The sequence below is a fragment of the Doryrhamphus excisus genome, chromosome 12, assembly GCF_030265055.1.
Source record: "Doryrhamphus excisus isolate RoL2022-K1 chromosome 12, RoL_Dexc_1.0, whole genome shotgun sequence".
Lineage (NCBI taxonomy): Eukaryota > Metazoa > Chordata > Actinopteri > Syngnathiformes > Syngnathidae > Doryrhamphus > Doryrhamphus excisus.
Window position 1 is genome coordinate 19,766,642 of NC_080477.1, and position 10,826 is coordinate 19,777,467.

Sequence of the window (10,826 nt, forward strand, 5' to 3'; positions counted from 1 at the left end):
ACGTTAAGATGATACTAGAATCATCAAATATGAGCACTCCTAAAGTTGTACTTTTGAAAACCAACCAAAATTTGATCGGAAAATACATCTGGGATTGAAATAATCCCCAAATCCAGACAGTAAAATCAACTGCTGACATTGCCTATAAATATTATTATTCATCCAGGTCATTGTGTTCTCAGGGCATGGACTCCATCGCAATTGGATTTTTCAGGCTATTTAAAAAAATGTTTCCCTTTTTATACGAGCAGTCTTCATCAGTTCATGCTCAACGAATGCATAGAACAGGTCGAACTTGGTAGAACTGCTAACATTAGCCGCTAACAGCAAGATGGCTAACGTTAGCTACACATGCTAGCCACCAACATGGCTATCTCCTACTGAAAAAGGTAGATAGCAACTGGAGGGAAAAACTAAAGTGAAGTGGGGTCAACTCTTAAAAGTTAGCCGTTAGCGGTAGCTGCCAAGTTTACAAGTTTCCACTTTTCTGACCTATAATTTTAGTTAGAATATTGTATTCTCACGTTAAATAACGCCAAAGTTTCAGATAATGAAGTTTGCGCGTTTGAAAATGAGCCCTGAAAGAAGTTTGGGAAGGCTTTTTTATGGGATAGCCGTTTCCCAACAAAATTAGTAGCTCTATCCGAGTTTTTTAAACACTGGTAGTCCCGCAAAAAATGTGTAATGACCACATTCGACGTTACCGATGCTGTATGCTAAAATGCTAAAGTTACTTTTGAGAGAAATCTTGACAAATTTCGGACTGTCAAGCCTCTACTTCCGGATCGGACTCGGGATCCAACACATATGGCTCTATGTTAAAAGCGGACATTTTAAAAAGATACATCGCCGTTTATTATCAACTCCTATAAAGTTGGGTTAGCAGCTAGTGGCACAACAAGTCCTTCTAACTACTTTCAATCTATTTTTTTGTGTTAAAAAATGTCTTGAACCAGTTGTAGACAGTCCCTTTAATTTAACGAGAGTGTCGATAATTGACAAAGTCAAGATGACAATTAAGTCCAGACAGTGTAGTCTACTGCTAACATTAGCCGCTAACGCTAACTTAAGCTATCTCCTAGATTGAATTCACTATTCACGTGATGCAGTAAACAAGGTGAATGCTAGTTTCTCGGTAGCTAACCAGCTGCTAATGTTTTGTCACCTTCACAATACACTTTTTTTACACTGAAAGTTGATGGTTAAAAATGTATTTTTAAGCCAACTTCAACTTGTTGTTAAAGTTAAGAGTGTTTAAACAGTGTTTATAGTATTTTGTGTTGTAATGTTCCAGTTAATGTTGACCGTTAATAGTTCAAAAATGTTACTTAAAAGGTTGCCAGGAAAAAAAAAAACTTTTATAATAGTGATAGTTTGTCTGCAACCATGATTTTCTATGGTAAAAGTGGATTATATAGTTGATATTGTGTTTGTATTGCACTGTATACGTTTATACTTGCAACCGAGCCGCACATACTGTGATAGTGAACTTTTAAGTGAAAGTACATGCACACAAATCGCACACTCTCACATGGCATATCTACAAACCCAGTGGCATGCTTGAAAACGTGTCAATATAGTATACGACTGAATAAAAGTGATATAATGCGACGCATAAAGCAAGCGCTCAAACACAAACAAAACACACACACACACACACACACCTGGAGCTCCCACTATACGATACGAGCACTCCTGGAGTGACACACTGACAAGAGTGTATTCATGTATCGCTGTGTCTTCTGGGAGCTGTCTAATTGCACCAGAACTAGAAATAGAGCTGCACAGTGTCAACGTGCTCCTGGAGAGACGCCCCCCAACCCGCAGAAAGTCACCCAGCGACCCCCCACCGCCACCGCCGCTTCCACTATTCTGCTTTGCTTTATGCCTGTTGCAATAAAAGTGCAGACGCTGAGTAAAAATGTCACATTGTGAACTCTCCCGAGAGCCTTAAGTGAAATCTGAAGGCTCGGCGCCCGGGTGTGATATTCCGTTTATATCTTTAATGCCTCTGACACCCGCTCAGCCAAACAAGTGGTGTGCGGGGCAGGGGGCGGGGAGGTTGGTGTGGTGACATATCTCCAACTTTGGTGACAAGAGGAGCACATGCGTGCACGCCACCATGTGTAGCCTGTAACGCTGACACGAGAGAAGCTTTTTTACAGCACGCAGAGGGAGTTCTCCGTTTGCAGCGCCGCACTAGGAGAACCACGCCCGTGGCCTCCACATGCCCCACACATGGAGACCAGGCAGAGACAATGCATTCCTGCCCGCTCTGGTTAGCATGCGCACTACAAATTCATAGTACACGGGTGTCCAAACTGTGTTTCAACAAGGTCTACATAAAGAAAAATCGAAGTTTGCCTATCCACCAAAAAAAAAATTGACCCATCCACAGTGTGGCAGAGCAGCATTTCATGCACTGTCTTGAGTAATGAAGCTAATTTCCATGACAACAACTTCAAATATTTCCTATCGCTCTGAGGCAGAGTAGCTTTTCATCAGATATCAGATATTATTATTATTATTAAATATGTATTGTGTATTTATCTATTATTTATTTTTACATTTATTATTATATATGTATTATTATTCTATTTCTATCTTATCTATCTTGCTGTGTTTGTTTAATTTTTAAGTGTCCAAGTTTGGGACACAAGGATCTATATCATCTACATCATCTACATCGTCTACATCACTTACTTTATAGCAGTATCAAAGTACACATATCTAAAGTGAGGCAGAGCAGCATATCATGCATCATCTTGGATAAAGAAGCCAATTCCCATGAAAGTGACATTAAAGTTTGACTTTTTTATAATAAAGCAGTCTTGAATGCAGACTCAAATTTCCGTCATTGTAACATCCAAGTGCAACTATCTACAGTGAGGCAGAGCAGCATATCATGCATCGTCGTCAATAAAGAAGATCATTTCCATTATACTGATATTAAGGTTTTGCTAGCTTGTACAGACTCGAACTTTCTTTATAACAGTATCAAAGTGCACATATCTAAAGTGAGACAGAGCAGCATATCATGCATCGTCTTGGATAAAGAAGCTCATTTCCATTATACTGATATTAAGGTTTTGCTAGCTTGTACAGACTCAAACTTTCTTAATAACAGTATCAATGTACACATATCTGAAGTGAGGCAGAGCAGCACATCATGCATCATCTTGGATAAAGAAGCTCATTTCCATTATACAGATATTAAGGTTTTGCTAGCTTGTACAGACTCAAACTTTCTTTATAACAGTATTAAAGTACACATCTAAAGTGAGGCAGAGCAGCATATCATGCATCGTCTTGGATAAAGAAGCCAATTCCCATGAAAGTGACATTAAAGTTTGGCTTGTTTATAATAAAACATATCATGCACTGTTTTGAATACAGACTCAAATTTCCGTCATAGTAACATCCAAGTGCATCTAGTATCTACAGTGAGGCAAAGCAGCATATCATGCATTGTCGTCAATAAAGAAGTTCATTTCCATGATACTGATATTGAGGTTTTGCTAGCTTGTACGGACTCAAACTTTCTTTATAACAGTATCAAAGTACACATATCTAAAGTGAGGCAGGGCAGCATATCATGCATCGTCTTGGATAAAGAAGCCAATTCCCATGAAAGTGACATTAAAGTTTGGCTTGTTTATAATAAAGCATATCATGCACTGTCTTGAATACAGACTCAAATTTCCGTCATAGTAACATCCAAGTGCATCTCTCTATAGTGAGGCAAAGCAGCATATCATGCGTCGTCTTGGATAAAGAAGCCAATTCCCATGAAAGTGACATTAAAGTTTAAAGACTTTATAATAAAGCATATCATGCACTGTCTTGAATACAGACTCAAATTTCCGTCATAGTAACATCCAAGTGCAACTATCTACAGTGAGGCAAGGCAGCATATCATGCACTGTCTCGAATAATAAAATTTCTGTTATAACGTAAAAATTTGCCTAACCAGCACAAGCTAGCAATGTTAAAGTACACTCGCTACCCCTACTGTCTTGACAAATGAAGTTAATTTACTTGATCGTGAAGCTAACATTGAGATTGCTACGTTTACTAAATTTGGTTTGTTACAAAGCAGCCTTCCCTTCTTCGACACACACACACACACACATGTAGTAAAGTGACTTGGTCCCATAAAGACGGTGTGTGCTGCATGCTGGGAACACTTCAGCCAGAATCTCTGTAATCACAGTGGAGTGGGGAGATCTTTTTATTTTTATTTTTTTGGGCTCTGTGACAGCCTGAAAAACTTTTTTGGGAGTTGTAGAGTTAGCACCAAAGTTGCCTGTCAGCCCATTAAAGATGTGAAGCTGGCATGGCGGCCCTATTGAAACCATATGTGTGAAAGAAAGACAGAATTCCTACGCTGGTAATCCATTCCAAATACAGGACTGTGGTGTTAGTCTTAATTTAAGCAGCATGTTGGGAATGGGCGGCCGTCCTTTGATCATGTGGAGATGCTTTGGTACAAATTGAAGTAACCCCCCGCCCCCCCCCTCCGCACCAACACCACCCCCTAGCACCGAGTGAGTTTGTGCTGGATCACAACCGTGGATTTGTTGAATTAAACGCTTCGTTGAATGCAGGCCGCACATGAAAAGAAAAGTCGCTCGCAGGAATCCGATCGCACCTAGCCGCCAGGTCCGCTCCCTTTTATTACTTTTAAACTCAATCCACGCCGCGTTCACGCCGCTTTAACGGGCCTGGAGGAGATCATGTTCCGAGGCCAGGAATCACCTGGACTGTGTAATAGAGAACACATTGAACATCCAGACTGTACATGTACTGTACATGTGCTCCATCCTTTGATAAACCACATTGTTAAGTTTTTCTTCTGTGACCTTTCACCTTAGGATACAATACTTACTCACAGCTGCTATCAGCCTCCTGCTTTTTCCTGTAATTCTCACTCTTTTTCATGTCTTTTTGCTCTATTAAAATTCCATTCTACTGGTAGAAGCAAGCAGCACAGATTAAATTTTTGAAAATAATTTTTTAACCAAATTAAAAATTTCTTATGAAGCATCTTCTATGTTAGTTAATGACCTGAAGTATCTCAAGTAATATGTAGTAAAATCTGAGAAAAAAAAAATCAAACATGCATGCATGCACAGAACAATGCACAGAACAATGCACAGAACAATAAAAAAAACTATTTTACTAATTTCAAGCATTTTGGAAAGTCAAATTCTCCTCTTGTGTTTATAGATTATTTTGCCTATTAGTAATTACAACCTAACTAGAAATTAACATCAATTTTTTTTTTATTTGTTTTGTCTATAGAGAATGCCAGAAACATTTGGTGATGTTTGGGCCTGAGTAGCACCCTGCAGTGTCCATATGGCTTCACCGTCACACTATGAAGGCAAAAGGGGTTGGATATGTGGTAGGATTGATTTTTTTCATATTTTTTTCTCATTAGCGTCGCTCCTTATTTCTTAAATGAGAACATGATGTGTGCAGGAGTCTTGACCTCCAGATGTCGGATATGTTGTGCATGTTGTAGAAACATAAAATGATGAAAGTTGCAATTGTAATTAACAGTGTATATTTATTTCAGAAACGTGAACACAGGGGTGTCCAAAGTACGGTCCGGAGGCCATTTGCAACATGTGCTTTTTTTTTTGGCCTGAAGCGCCTACTCTACACAGAGATGTCCAATGGAGATTCACACCCAAATCTTCCATATCTCCTGACTGTGGACAACATGCTAACCACCAGGTCGCCGTGCCAAAAAACTGCAGTAATTTAAAAAAGAATAAAGTTGTATTCTAAGGAGAAATACGTAATATTTTTATGAGAATTAATTATAATCATTATATGATGAGGGAAAATAATGTCATTTTAGTAGTTTAAATATTGATGGAAAAATATCTTATTTTTTTAAAAGGCATACGTGTTAGTAGTATAGAGTTTAAATATTTAAGGAAAAATATCTTTTTTTTTTAAAGGTGTAATATGACAAGAAAAAAAATATTTGGAAAATTAGGTTGGAAAAAACGTCCAAAGACAGCTGGGATAAGCTCCAGCATGCACTCGACCCTCGTAAGAAAAAGCGGTAGAAAATGAATGAAGGAATTAATCGAATTTTTTATTAATTTTAGTAGTATAGAGTTTAAATATTTAAGGGAAAATAATTGTATTTTTTTTAAAGGCGTAACATGATGAGAAACAAATTATTTAGAAAATTAGGTTTGGAAAAACGCCTCTCGCCCGAAGACAGCTGTGATAGGCTCCAGCACGCCCACCACCCTCGTGAGGGTAGGTGGTAGAAAATGAATGAATGAATAGAGGTTGGGGTTAAAAAAAAATTCTAACACGTGCTCACAGTGAGCCGGACTTTCTTATATGGGCATGCCCAGGTACAAACTGTACAAGCTGAATGGAACCAATCACAGCAAAGTGGGCATGCGCGGAAGTGGGCCGTTAGTGTAATAAATTGAAACAAACATTTTGGGATTTTTTTTTACTCAAAGGAAATACAGATACAGGAATAGGTGCAGATTCTGGAAAATCTAGAAAGCTTTCTGTGCGGGTTATCAAAAAAAAAATCAACAGGAAACATGAGGAAAAGGGAGCAAATGTAAAGGGCAGGGCTCTAGGACCCTGTTAAGAATAACAGTACTTCGGCTAGAGTGAAAACAGCTGCGATCTCGACTCAGCGGATTGATGCATGTTGCCGACTGTGGCGCAAACTAATTTATCTAAAAGAAGGCTTCTCTAATGCCAAACTCTTGGAATGCGAGGTTGGAACGGAAAAGGTTGGACACCCCTTGCCTTAGCTTGTGAATGTGATAAATCAAACATAGATTGAATGGTTCTAAACATAAAATGCAGTTTATAGCAACAGTAAATAAAATCTTAAAATGAGCTACTCAGAGTACAATTTCACAGTCCACATAGTAAAAAAAAAATGGTTGGGAAATCCTGAGATTTGATTTGTTTTTTAACACAATCCCGCCACTAAACGCTGTGTTAATTGAAGGCTCCGGCAGCCTTGACACACTGTACACATTGTGCCTCGACAAACACAAAACACAATGCACTTGGTGGTTGACAAACTCAGTGGGGGAAGCCCAGAATGCGGCAAAGGAGAAGTAGACAAGTCTCCCACTTATGGTTGACGTACACGAAGTGTCGTCCTTCGGAGCCGCGCCGCAAACAAACACTGCAGTCTGCTCTCGCTAGCTATATTTTGTCGCGCGACCGCCGGATGCCTCCCATGCAGGCGACAAACACTTGCCAAGGCCACAGGCACGATGCAGCAGAAGCCTCAAACAGACAATTTTATATGCAGCATCACTCACAGTGGCTTCTACCACACAGGCTGAATCCTGGTGTGCAATTGCAGCTTTGGAAAGACAGAAAGACAAAAACATGCAATCTAAAGTTTTAACATGCTTTGAATGTCAATGAGTTCAGTTCTTAGGTTCTTACTTGGAGTTTGCTCTTTTGTCACAATTTTTTGAATCTTGATCTGCACCAAACAAGAGATGGGTTTCTGTGAAGTGAACTCTGGTGTGGTTCGGTTTACTTGAGCTCAAATATGATAAAAATGTGTTAAAATTATGAATTATTTCACGTATCTCTGACGATTTCTGTGAAATCTATGACAAATAATAAAGATAATTACTGTATTTCACACATAGTTTTAATTTTGAATATTTGATTTACATCAGGGCTGCACGGCGGTCGAATTGTTAGCGCGCAGGCCTCACAGCTAGGGGATCCGAGTTCAATTCCACCCTTGGCCATCTCTGTGTGGAGTTTGCATGTTTTTTTTTTCGGGTAATCCGGTTTCCTCCCACATTCCAAAAACATGCTAGTTTAATTGGCGACTCCAAATTGTCCATAGGTATGAATGTGAGTGTGAATGGTTGTTTGTCTATATATAAGCCCTGTGATTGGCTGACCACCAGTCCAGGGTGTACCCCGCTTCTCGCCCGAAGACAGTTGGGATAGGCTCCAGCACCCCCCGCGACCCTCGTGAGGAAAAGTGGTAGAAAATGAATGAATGAATCTGCACCAAACAAGAGATGGGTTTCTGTGAAGTGAACTCTGGTGTGGTTCGGTTTACTTGAGCTCAAATATGATAAAAATGTGTTAAAATGATGAATTATTTCCAGATTTCTGTGAAATCTATGACAAATAATAAAGATAATTACTCAATTTAACGCAACACACATGGCTTTAATTTTGAATATTTGATTTACATCAGGGTTGCACGGTGGTCTAATGGTTAGCGTGCAGGCCTCACAGCTAGGGATCCGAGTTCAATTCCACCCTTGGCCATCCCTGTGTGGAGTTTGCATGTTTTTACTCCGGGTAATCCGGTTTCCTCCCACTTTCCAAAAACATGCTAGGTTAATTGGCGACTCCAATTTGTCCATAGGTATGAATTGGAATTGAAGTGGAAACAATTTGGCAAATAATAATAAGAATAATAATAATAATATAAATAATATGTAATAAAAAATAATAAAAAATAATTAAATTCAATTATTTCTTAAATAAAATAATATTAATATAAAAATAAAATAATATTAATATAAAAATAAAATCATATTAATATAAAAATAAAATAAAATAAAAAGGCTGCACAGCGGCCAAGTGGTTAGCGCACAGACCTCACAACTAGGAGACCAGGGTTCAATTCCGCCGTCGGCCATCTCTGTGTGGAGTTTGCATGTTCTCCCCGTGCATTCGTGGGTTTTCTCCTGGTACTCCGGTTTCCTCCCACATTCCAAAAACATGCTAGGTTAATTGGCGACTCCAAATTGTCCATAGGTATGAATGTGAGTGTGAATGGTTGTTTGTCTATATGTGCCCTGTGATTGGCTGACCACCAGTCCAGGGTGTACCCTGCTTCTCGCCCAAAGACAGTTGGGATAGGTGAGGATAAGCGGTAGAAAAATAAATGATTTACATCAAGCAATACATCACAAAAGCTGCCCAATCGAGTCCTTATTTTCTGCATATGTGCAGCCTTGAGTTCCTAAAATAAATCTATTTAAACTAAGCTAACCACCAAGTAATTTTTTTTTATGTTTGGTCAGGACAAGAAATGTGAGTGTGAATGGTTGCTTGTTTATATGCTCCCTGCGACTGGCTGGCGACCAGTACAGGGTGTACCCAGCCTCTCCCCTAAAAGTCAGTTGGAATAGGCTCCGGCATACCCCTGCGACTGTAATGAAGATTAAGCAGCACTGAAAATGGATGCATGGAGGATCAGAATCAAGAGTACTGAACCACAGTGTGAACTCAGCGTTAATGGAAATGATTCAAACTTCAGTGTTGTCATTATCCACATTTTTTTGTTGCTTTGTTTTATTTTATGGTGGTTATTCTGCGGGATTTCTGAGGATTAGGCATGAAGGGAGTTTCGTCCTGTACCGGGAGTTCCCGGACTGCACGCTCAGGCTAAAAGGTGTAGCGTCTACAGCTGGGCTTTGTTGTTAAAGTAGTGGGCAAGCCTTAATGGATTTGTGATGATGTGTCCCTGAATTCTTGCCTAAGACCCCCTGACTGGGAGTGGGCTCCGGATGCTTATCTCTGCGGACATCTTGGTCGGCCCAGTTCAGCTTCAGGGGGTTTGTGGATGGGAGGGATCTGGTTTCTGCTGCCCATGGGAGAAATCCACCAGGACTTGAGTAACTGGGGATTAGTAGGGATGACCCCTGGAGCAGCGAAGCAACATTTGAGACCACTAAAGAGAGAAAAGTCGTTTGACCTTGAGGCATACACAAGGTGAAAACTAAGAGAGATTATTGGCTTAGTTGAAGTGTAACATGACAATTGATGTATCCGTGCTCAAGGGGGTAAATACTATTAGGCTGAGAAACAAGCGCAGTTTTACAAAAAGGGTGCTTTTTCTCTGAAGAACAACAAAAAATGAACATTGGACAAAAGAATAATATCACCAAAAATTTTTGAAAAATATACTTCTAAACTCTTCGAAAATGTCAGAATCCGAGGCGACCCCATTGATGATGTCAATGTATGTCACCATAACTCAACAAGGTTTTTCTTTGGCTTACACTTATTTCAAAAAAAGTAGCAGTAAACAAAGTAGTCATTTGGTCTTATTGTGTTGTGTTTTGTATGATACTTTATAACGGGTAACTTTTGTTATTGCTACGTTTTGCCTAGTCACCATTTCATATTTTTATGACCTCCTGTAATTCCCAATGGGTTAACACGATTGTTGTGAGTGCACCGAGGATCTCATCCATCCAGGTTACATGAGCAAGAAGCCGCCACCTAGCACAGCAACCATCAGTGACACCCATTAAGACCACTCAAGGTCACATCCTTGTGGCTTTGGGCGGCGTGTCTTGAGGCCTAAAACCCCGGACAGACACATTACAACAAAGCTCCCAACAAAGACCGGCGCCTGTCCCCCAACCCCTCCTTTTGGCTTTGGTTTTTCCAGCTTCTCCCTCTTTCCAAAGCCTTGCAACCAGAGAGCTCCTAAAGGACTCGTCACCTTGTCTCGAGGCTGGAGCACCAGAGCAGGGAAAGCCGCCACTTCAATCATCTGAGGGTCAGAGGTTACATGGGTCAAATACCTTGCCTGGGCTCCCCCCACCCCTACATCTCCCCCATGTCACATTGACAGGCGGTGGTCAGTGTCATACACCAAGATCCAACCTCACTATAGGAATATAAATATCATAAATATCACCTTCTTAAGCGTTTAGTAAGGCTGTGTTAACAAGATAATCCATGGTGTTTCTTTAACAAGGCTGCTTTTATGATCTCCGTTACAATAAAATGAACAGGTAAAACACTGAACAATTAACCAA

The 10,826-nt window shown here is 40.0% G+C and overlaps 1 long non-coding RNA gene across 1 annotated transcript; it reads left to right on the forward strand.

The window, feature by feature from the left end:
- The first annotated feature begins 281 nt into the window (after positions 1 to 281).
- On the forward strand, positions 282 to 5,779 carry LOC131139704 (uncharacterized). The gene is made up of 3 exons (XR_009132290.1): positions 282 to 389; positions 5,305 to 5,407; positions 5,582 to 5,779. It is a non-coding gene; the product is annotated as an uncharacterized LOC131139704 (long non-coding RNA).
- The last annotated feature ends 5,047 nt before the right edge of the window (positions 5,780 to 10,826 follow it).